We start from the raw sequence: 10,225 nt of genomic DNA on the forward strand, positions 1-10,225 counted from the left end.
GGGCCTTAGGGGAACGGGGAGAGGGGCGGCCAGCATGGGCCGCGCGCCCCGTCCACCCTCTGGTCCGAATTGGACTAGGAGGGGGGGCGGCGCCCCCCTCTTTCCTTCCCCCTCTCCCCCTTCCTTCCCCCTCCTAGTAGGAGTAGGAAAGGAGGAGTCCTACTCCTACTAGGAGGAGGATTCCTCCTCCCTTGGCGCGCCCAAAGGGGCCGGCCGGCCTCCCCCTCCCTCCTTTATATACGGGGGCAGGGGGCACCCCATAGACACACAAGTTGATCTACGGATCGTTCCTTAGCCATGTGCGGTGCCCCCCTCCACCATATTCCACCTCGGTCATATCGTCGCGGAGTTTAGGCGAAGCCCTACGCCGGTAGAACATCATCATCGTCACCACGCCATTGTGCTAACGGAACTCATCCCCGAAGCTTTGCTGGATCGGAGCCCGGGGATCGTCATCGAGCTGAACGTGTGCTGAACTCGGAGGTGTCGTACGTTCGGTGCTTGGATCGGTCGGATCATGAAGACGTACGACTACATCAACCGCGTTGTCATAACGCTTCCGCTTACGGTCTACGAGGGTACGTGGACGAACACTCTCCCCTCTCGTTGCTATGCCATCACCATGATCTTGCGTGTGCGTAGGAATTTGTTTGAAATTACTACGTTCTCCTACAGCAGCGTCCCGTTGTTCGTCGTTATCGCTTCCTTTAGGTGTATCCACCATATGTACATCGTGAGTTGAGGTGGCCTTCCAGTGCCCTGTAAGCGCTGGTTCTTGGTCGTCTCTGGCATCGTCGTCCATACCGTCGATGTCTTCAGAGTCGAAGTCTAGCATGTCGGTTAAGTCATCGACAGTGGCTACGAAGTGGGTGGTGGGTGGGCTTTGAATTTCTTCGTCATCCGCATCCCAACCATTCTGACCATAATCCGGCCAGTGCTCTCCTGATAAAGAGAGACACTTTAGCGAATTCAGGATGTCGCCACAAGGCGAGTGCTGAAAGATGTCCACAGCGGTGAACTCCATGATCGGCGGCCAATCGGATTCGATTGGCAGGGGTGCGGAAGGTTCGGGGTCCGGAGATGAGTCTGGCACCTTGGAGTCATGAGCTTCACAAGGGACATGGTCGGTATTCGGCTCTATCGCCGTAGAGGTAGCGGCCTCCGAGGCAGTGTCCAGCCACCCATCCTCGATCGGCGCAGTCGGCTCCGAGCTAAGGGTCGGAGCGGACTCTTGTGCGGCCTCCAGGGCACTATCCGGCAGCAGAGCTAGATCATGCCCATCGTGACAGTGCGGCGCGCTCGGCTATGGCTCGAATCCGTCGAAGATCAAATCTCCGCGGATGTCAGCCGTATAGTTCAAACTTCTAAATCTGACCTGAAGGTCAGGGGCGTAGCTTTCGATCTGCTCCAGATGGCCAAGTGAATTGACCCGCAGTGCAAAGCCGCCGGATACGAAGATCTCTCCGGGGAGAAAAGTCTCACCCTGGACCGTGTTGTTGTTGATGATCGAAGGAGCCATCGGGCCTATAGGTGACGACACAGAGGAACTCTCAATGAAAGCACCAATATCGGTGTCAAAACCGGCGGATCTCGGGTAGGGGGTCCCGAACTATGCGTCTAGACGGATGGTAACAGGAGACAAGGGACACGATGTTTTTACCCAGGTTCGGGCCCTCTCGGTGGAGGTAAAACCCTACTCCTGCTTGATTAATATTGATGATATGGGTAGTACAAGAGTAGATCTACCACGAGATCAAGGAGGCTAAACCCTAGAAGCTAGCCTATGATATGATTGTTGTTGGTCCTACGGACTAAAACCCTCCGGTTTATATAGACAGCGGAGAGGGTTAGGGTTACACAGAGTCGGTTACAATGGTAGGAGATCTACATATCCGTATCGCCAAGCTTGCCTTCCACGCCAAGGAAAGTCCCATCCGGACACGGGAGGAAGTCTTTAATCTTGTGTCTTCATAGTCTTGGAGTCCGGCCAATGGTGATAGTTCGGCTATCCGGACACCCCTAATCCAGGACTCCCTCACCACCACCACCAAGACCACCTTCGCCAAAGCCACCACCGCCAAGACCACCTCCGCCAAAGCCACAACCGCCAAGACCACCTCCGCCAAAACCACCACCGCCAAGACCACCTCCGCCAAAACCGCCACCGCGACCACCATCACTCTGCCAGATCGGTAGCGGTAGACGGGCACCCCGTTGCCGTGGTTTGATGCCCACCTCCCCAATGGGTGGCATCTAAGCCCGGACCGGGTGCCGATCCCCCTGTGCCGGCGAGTAGCCACGCCCGCCTGGAAGAGATCACCCGTCGGCGCGCCCACATCCTGCGCCAGTACTCGCCGACCGGCGCTACGACGTTGACTCACTGCCCTGGGAAACTTGGTTCCATGACGAGCACGACATGCACCGGCAAACCTACTATGTCAGCTATGCTCGTATCCTTCTTTTTTCTTTTTTACAGGTTAGGAGTATATTAGTAGTAAACAGAAAAAAAACTGCACCCTAGAGGAGGATATCTGTCGTTCAATGTAGTAGAAATGATTGTACCTCTTGGGTATAATCTGTTGCGATCCATCCATGACATGTACTCCCTCCGTTTCGAATTACTTATCGCAGATATGGATGTATCTAGATGTATTTTAATTCTAGATACATCTATTTACGCGACGAGTAAGAGAGAGTGTGGACGCTCTCACTGATCACTGACGTCCTTTTCAGGCTGCAGGACCGGGCACGTTGTGGCTACCGCACCCGCAGCCGCCGCCACCCCAGCATCACTCTCCTCCTCATGGCATGGCCAATGCTCCACTGTGGACGGATGCTCCAGCTCTATACGTCACTTGCAATTGTCCAGCTCAGCTCAACCTGTAGCTTGCAGACTAAAACGGGATCCTCAAGAGGAAGTAGGCTGTTGGCTGACAAAAGTAATAGAGAGTGGGCAAAAGCGAGAGAGATGAGGCGAGCCAACCATCCACGTTCACAAGAAGTACAGGGAAAAGAGGATGCATATGTCATACATTGGCCTGATGGGGCAGCTCCATGCGTTGGGTGTTTAACAAACTAAATAGTGCCCCATACATTTTACTTATGTGGAAGAGATGAAGCACTAGGAAGGTGATGCTTCCATTATACATGCCCTCACTGGCCATCCATAAAAGCGTTTACATCATTGTTAATCTTTTCATCGGCGGCGTCTATACTATACTCCCCATGGACCCTGTCAGCACCACCACTAAACAGTGGCCATCAGAGGACAAAAATGAATACGTACGTACGTACGTACGCCGGAGAGGCACCCGATCCTCCTCGCCTCGCACAAGGTACCAAGTCCACATGACCGACCGGACCAAAAGAAGAGCCCGCCTGGATTTCCCGCCGGGTCCGGCTGTTGGCTGGGCCGCATTGCCCTTGCCGTTGCCGACGTCGCTGATAAGTGACAATAGAGGCCGCCTCTGAAGTGCGTGGCTTGCGGCGTGCCTCCTGCCTGTCATGCCAATGTCATGGCAGCCTCGCCGGGTGAGCCGACATTCATGTATCATCACGCACCAGCCTACCAACCGTGTTTTTTGGGCCAGAGAAAAAAGCTCTCGCGAGTCTTATCATTCATGCGGTTCAGTGTTGTTGGCGTGTCATTTTGCAGTGATAATATGCACTAGAACGTCATTTAGAAGGGATGGAAACCAGTAGTGCCAGAGATCTTGACGTTGGTCAATAAATCAGCCCGTCTCTTTTGGGTGCATTGAGCGGGACACACCTGAGCCTCCCATTCAGCCATGAAGAAAAGGAACGGAAAAAAGATCCACAAAGGCCACTCACCGAACATCGCTACCGCCCCTTCCTTCCTTCCAATGGAATTACGCGGACAGCGACTCCACACCACACCGCCCAGGACCCCAGCACAGGCACAAAAGCGACGGCTAGTCCGAGCTCTAGCTTTCTTGCACATTCCTAGGCCACAATTATCACGTCTCTGAAAATCGCACTACTGCTCCATAGAACTCATGCAGTGATGCAGAGGTGCATCAATGGCAATTCATTCAAGCCAGTGTCACGTATGATGCTGCCGTGGAACCAGTTGAAATCCGGGTGTATATAGCTTTTGGCACTTGTCATCTGGCACGGGATTTTAATACATACACATGGTCCGGTAGTCGGGGGATCTCACTTAGGCCAACTCCAGCACATGATCCCATCCTGTCCGTGTGCGTCCGTTTGGGACAAAACGAACATACTAGACGGCCCAACGCGCGGGCATAAACCATACCTGGCCAAACGGGCCGGCCCGGCCCATCGCAATTGTGTTTGGCCCGGCACGGCCCGCCAGGGCACGATTACTATACGAGCCGTGTCGTGCCGGCCCGCGTGCTGCGCCCCCAGGCCCAGGCACGGCCCAGTTAGTAAACGGGCCGGCACGTTGGCCCGTTTAGCACGATGGGCCGCATATATTTAGCCTGTTATTTGATGCACTGAGCATTTTTTAGCCTATTTTTACATGTTGGGCCATATATTGATGTATAAAAAAAATAAAACGTAATTGGGTCGTGTCGTGCCGGCCCGCGTGCCCAGCCTCTAGGCCCAGGCACGGCCCAGGGCGTGCCGCGTGCCGGGCCCGGCCCGTTTAGCCCGTGCCGTGCCTGGCCCAAGATGGGCCGTGCCGGCGTGCTCACGGGCCGGCCCAAAAAAACCGGCCCATTTGGCCAGCTATAGCGTAAACGGACTTTTGTCCGTTTTATGTTCATTTTCGACTCATACCCGGCCCAAGTTTGGGCCGCTTTTGAGGTGAAACGGACAACGCACGGACTGGCGGGACGCGCGCGCTTATCCTCCCCTGACCCACCCGGCGCCCCATTTCGTGCCATTTCACCCCAAACCCTCCCACGTCCCGACCTCCCCTCCGCCCAGCATCCTCCCGCCATACCCGATGCCCCGCTGAATTCCGGTGGCCAGGCCGTCGACCCGCCCCGAAAGGTGAAGTAGAAGGCGGCCAAGGGACCGAAGAAGTCGCGGTCGAAACTCACGCTGGCGGAGCTCGCAAAGCTGGACGCGGAATCAGCCAAGAGAAGGAACCAGAGGGTGGCGGCCAAGGGCAAGAACACCGCGGCCAGATTCGCCGCCGAGTGCGTTGCATTGGAGGCCACATGGCGCAAGGCCGGCATCGACGAGAAGGAGGACATCGTCAACAAAGCGCACGCCCTCCTCATGCTTGGGATTTGCCATCCGACGAGTTCCACGGCAGCGCCCGTCGGTCCGGCGAGCACATGCTCGTCGGTCGCCCGGCCTCTGCAGTGCCCCTCGCCGACGTCGCGGGCCACGCCTTTGTCGCCCGGTTTTCCTTCGTCAAGGTACGAAGGCCAGGCCCGTTTCTCGGGGTCGTCGAACGTTGGCGTGATCGCGCCGTCCACCCCGCGCCCCTCGGCCGTCATCGACCTCAACGTCACGCCGGGGTCCAGCAGCGGCGGCCGCCTGTCCGTCGAGATGCAAAGAAAGCAAGCACGGCCGCCGTGTACGGCCACCATGCCGTCGCCCCGCGTCCTGTTCGGCGAAATGCCAACACCAACGCCAACGGTCGAGGACCCTTTGCACTACCAGTTCATGGCTGAAAGATCGTGGATGTCGCCTAGAGGGGGGGGGGGTGAATAGGCGCTTTAAAATAATTACGGTTTAGGCTTGAACAAATGCGGAATAAACCTAGTGGTTAATTTGTCAAGCACAAAACCTAAAACAACTAGGCTCACCTATGTGCACCAACAATTTATGCTAAGCAAGATAAGTAACTATGCGATAGTAAGATATATGACAAAGTAAAGTGCATAAGTAAAGGGCTCGGGTAAGAGATAACTGAGGCACGCGGAGACGACGATGTATCCCGAAGTTCACACCCTTGCGGATGCTAATCTCCGTTTGGAGCGGTGCGGAGGCACAATGCTCCCCAAGAAGCCACTAGGGCCATCATAATCTCCTCACGCCCTCGCACAATGCAAGATGCCGTGATTCCACCAAGGGACCCTTGAGGGCGATCACCGAACCCGTACAAATGGCAACCCTTGGGGGCAGTCACCGAACCCGTACACTTTGGCAACCCTTGGGGGCGGTCACTGGTACCCGTCAAATTGCTCGGGGCGATCTCCACAACCTTATTGAAGACCCCGACGCTTGCCCGGAGCTTTACACCACAATGATTGAGCTCCGAACACCACCAACCGTCTAGGGCGCCCAAGCACCCAAGAGGAATAAGCTCAAGGGTGCCAAGCACCCAAGAGTAATAAGCTTCTCAACTTGTAACTTCCACGTATCACCGTGGAGAACTCAAATCGATGCACAAATGCAATGGCAAGGGCACACGGAGTGCCCAAGTCCTTCTCTCTCAAATCCCACCAAACACAACTAATGCTAGGGAGGAAAGTGAGAGGAAGAACAAGAAGGAGAACACCAAAAACTCCAAGATCTAGATCCAAGGGGTTGCCCTCACATAGAGGAGAAAGTGATTGGTGGAAGTGTGGATCTAGATCTCCTCTCTTTTTTCCCTCAAAAACTAGCAAGAATCCATGGAGGGATTGAGAGTTAGCAAGCTCAAAGAAGGTCAACAATGGGGGCAAAAACGAGCTCAAGAGATAGGGAACCATTGGGGAAGAAGACCCCCTTAAATAGGTCCCCATGAATCTGCCCGTTATGTGCAGAAAACTATAGGACCGGTACAACCGGGCAAAGCAGAGGAAAAACCAACCTGGGAAAAGCTCTAAGCGGTACAACAGCCTGGGGAACCGGTAGTACCGGTTAAACCGGTAAAACCGGTCAACAACCGCCCAATAACCGCTCCAAAACAGAAACTAGTCCAGTGGTAGAGCGGTACATGGCCGGAACAATCTCCGGACCAATTTTGGAGCGGTACAACCGCTCCAAACACCAGTTGTACCGGTCAACCGGCACAACCTCTCTACGGGGCGGTACAACCTCCCTATGTAAAACAGGCAATATCAAAACAACCACAACTTTCGCATACGAGCTCCGAATTCGATGAAACCAAGTTTGTTGGAAAGCTAGCAACAAGGGCTAACACAATCTTGATAGAAATATCAATAAGAAGCAAATGAGCAAATACCCATAAGAAAATAGTGAGAACCCTTCCTTGGATAAGACTGGTGAAACCTCCAACACCGAAAACATCATAGAAGACGCATGCGAACTCCGTTTTCGATGAACTCAAGCTTGTCATCATGATGACCATAAGCTCTAAGACCCACAAAGAGAACCAAACAAGAACCAAGAAACATGATGCAAGGATGCAATGGTTTGAGCTCTCTACTAACGATATGATCAAGCTACCAACTTGAGAGCCCCCCTTGATAGTACGGAAAACGATCCTATAACCCGGTCTCCCAACTACCACCACGAGACCGGTAAAAGAGAAAACCTATCAAGGGCAAACCTTTGCCTTGCACATGGTCCACTTGATCTAGATGATGACGATCTTGACTCCCTCAAGTTGGACCACCTTTCTTGATTGCGTTGGTTCGATGAAGACTAGATGATTGCTCCCCCATAGACCACTATGGGTGAGCCTCTCTTCGGCACATCTTCACAAGACCATTGACACCACAAAGGATGGCAAGATTCAAGCACTTGATCTCTTCGTGATTCTCCACTTGAACTTGCACACGGCAATCATGATGACGATCACCACTTGATGTCATCCTTTCCATGGGTTGTATGATATCTTCCTCTTGACGCAAGCCCATGCACACGTACCTAACCCCACATAGAACTCTCACATAGACCATGGGTTAGTACACAAAGTGCAATGGACAATGCTTACCATACCATGGGATCACTTGATCCCTCTAGGTACATCTTCTACGCTTTGTGAGTTGATCAACTTGATTCACTCTTGACTTAGTCTTGATTAACCTTGAATCTTTCCAACTCTCTTCATTTGGATGATGTCTTGAAGGCAAACATGAATGATCACACAATCTCCTTCTTCAAGACATGCTTGCAATAAGCTCAACACTCACATGACCAATCTTTGGATAATTCCTTAATAGCACCTTGGTCAGCTCATAAACTCCTTGAAACCAACACATGGACTTCAAGAAAATCCTATGGACAAAACCTTCAAATATAACTCAAGGCAACCATTCGTCCATAGAGATTGTTATCAATTACCAAAACCAAGCATGGGGGCATCATATGTTCTTTCAATCTCCCCCATTTTGGTAATTGATGACAATCACTTTCAAGATAGTTTATATAAGGAATTATGCATCACCATGCAATGCAACAACCAATAGTGCATGCGAATGAGATGCAAATGCTAAGGAACAAAACCAAAGCAAGAGGAGACAACTCTCTAAACTTCTCCACAAAACCCTCTGAAACTTCTCCCCCATTGGAATCGATTGCCAAAATGGGCTAAAAGCTTAGAAGGACAATATAAATTGTGGTCCTCCATAAATTGTGTATTTCTCAACAAGAGAGTGGAATGCAATACACATATCCAACTGTCAATACTTGGAGGAAGACAAACTATATTGAGGCCCAAAGATTGCAACAGAAAGATATGCCACAAAGGCATAACAAAGAGAGACACAAGCAATCAGAAGATACCAATTGAAGCAAGCAACCAACGGATATCAATTCAACCAACTAGACCAATGATCCTACATGCCACAAGAATAAAGATATTATGAGGAGCGCAAAGGAGTGTTCTAAATAAACTAGAGAAGCTCCCCATGATTTTTGCACACAAAGGAATTTTTGTATTTAAATACAAAGTGCACAAAATAGGATCATAGCTCCCCCAAAATCAATAGAAACTTACAACAAGTGCAAGTGAGCATATAGGAAACTAAGCCTAGTATTTGCAACAAACACATGGTTGAGCAACATGTGAAAGAGGCAACTTAAGAATAGGCTCAACCAAAATAATGTGTGTGAGTCATGGCGAAGCACTTGAGAAGACTAAAATTAGGATGAGCATTAAGCATCAACATAGTCTTGAAAGAATGAGGCACACGGTGCAAGGCCTATCATTCTCACACACAACTGGCAAATGGGTTCACAAGCTTACTAATAAGCAGAAGAGAACCTATGCTTGTGACAACCCGTGGTGAAGATAGAAAATGAAAGCCTCATCAAGACGAGGGATACCAATTAAGATGGTAAAGGCCTCGTCGGGACAAGCATGAGGAAAAAGATCTTCACCACAAAAGAGTGCATCAAGATGCAACGAGATAAGACCTGCACTCAAGACAAGATCTTTCACGGAGCCACCAAAGAAATAACAAAAGAAAGACAAGGTGGACGTGAAAGAAAGGATATCATCTAGAGATGTAATTTCTCTCAGGTGTATAAGGTTCTAGGTAGACGAAATCATGATGATATATGTCTACAAAGAAGGATGTACACCCGACATAGTTACAACACGAAGGAATAAGATATCCAAAAGGAAGTCATACATATACCAATAAGATATTTGCTTGGAAGCATAGCACATGGCTAGATATGGTATTATTGTATATAAATGAATTCCTACCACACAACCATCAAAGACATCACAACTAGCAACATGAGATCATTGTTGGGATGCTTTGAGAAAGAAAACAAGTATCACAAGAAAGAATGAATACATGCCATGATACAACCTAGACAAGGTCAATGCAAGAAATGTGTGCATGTAGTAGATGATGATACTTATTACCGAGATACCATTGGAATGATGTAGTAGATACCAATTGAAGGTAGATAGTAGTTCATTGATCATCCTAGCTTGACTCCAATAAGCACATGGTGGAAACACCTTCCTTGTGAGTGAGTCAAGCATCCAATGCATCTCCAAATGTTCCTAGAAGAACAACACAAACTAAACGGTACCCAAACTCATCGGGACCAAATATTTAGAAACACAAATACATAGGACAAACTCCACATAAATATGTGCATATAGATATGAAAATGAATTTCATGCACATCTCATCCAAATTGAGACTAGGTGGAGTTTCCCCTATATATTGAGTCAAAGAAAGAAAGCATGCCAAATGAAATACATGAAGTAAACATGCATGCTCAAGACTTTCAAAACCCGAAACCAAAAGACAAAGAAATGCCAAGTGAAAAGGATACCAAATGGAGAAATCATCACTTGGAAGATATCATTAAAGATACATCAAGGAATGAGATATCCATTGATACACACTAAACTAAAGATGTCAAA

Source organism: Triticum dicoccoides, chromosome 1B, assembly GCF_002162155.2.
Source record: "Triticum dicoccoides isolate Atlit2015 ecotype Zavitan chromosome 1B, WEW_v2.0, whole genome shotgun sequence".
NCBI classification, from domain to species: Eukaryota; Viridiplantae; Streptophyta; class Magnoliopsida; order Poales; family Poaceae; genus Triticum; species Triticum dicoccoides.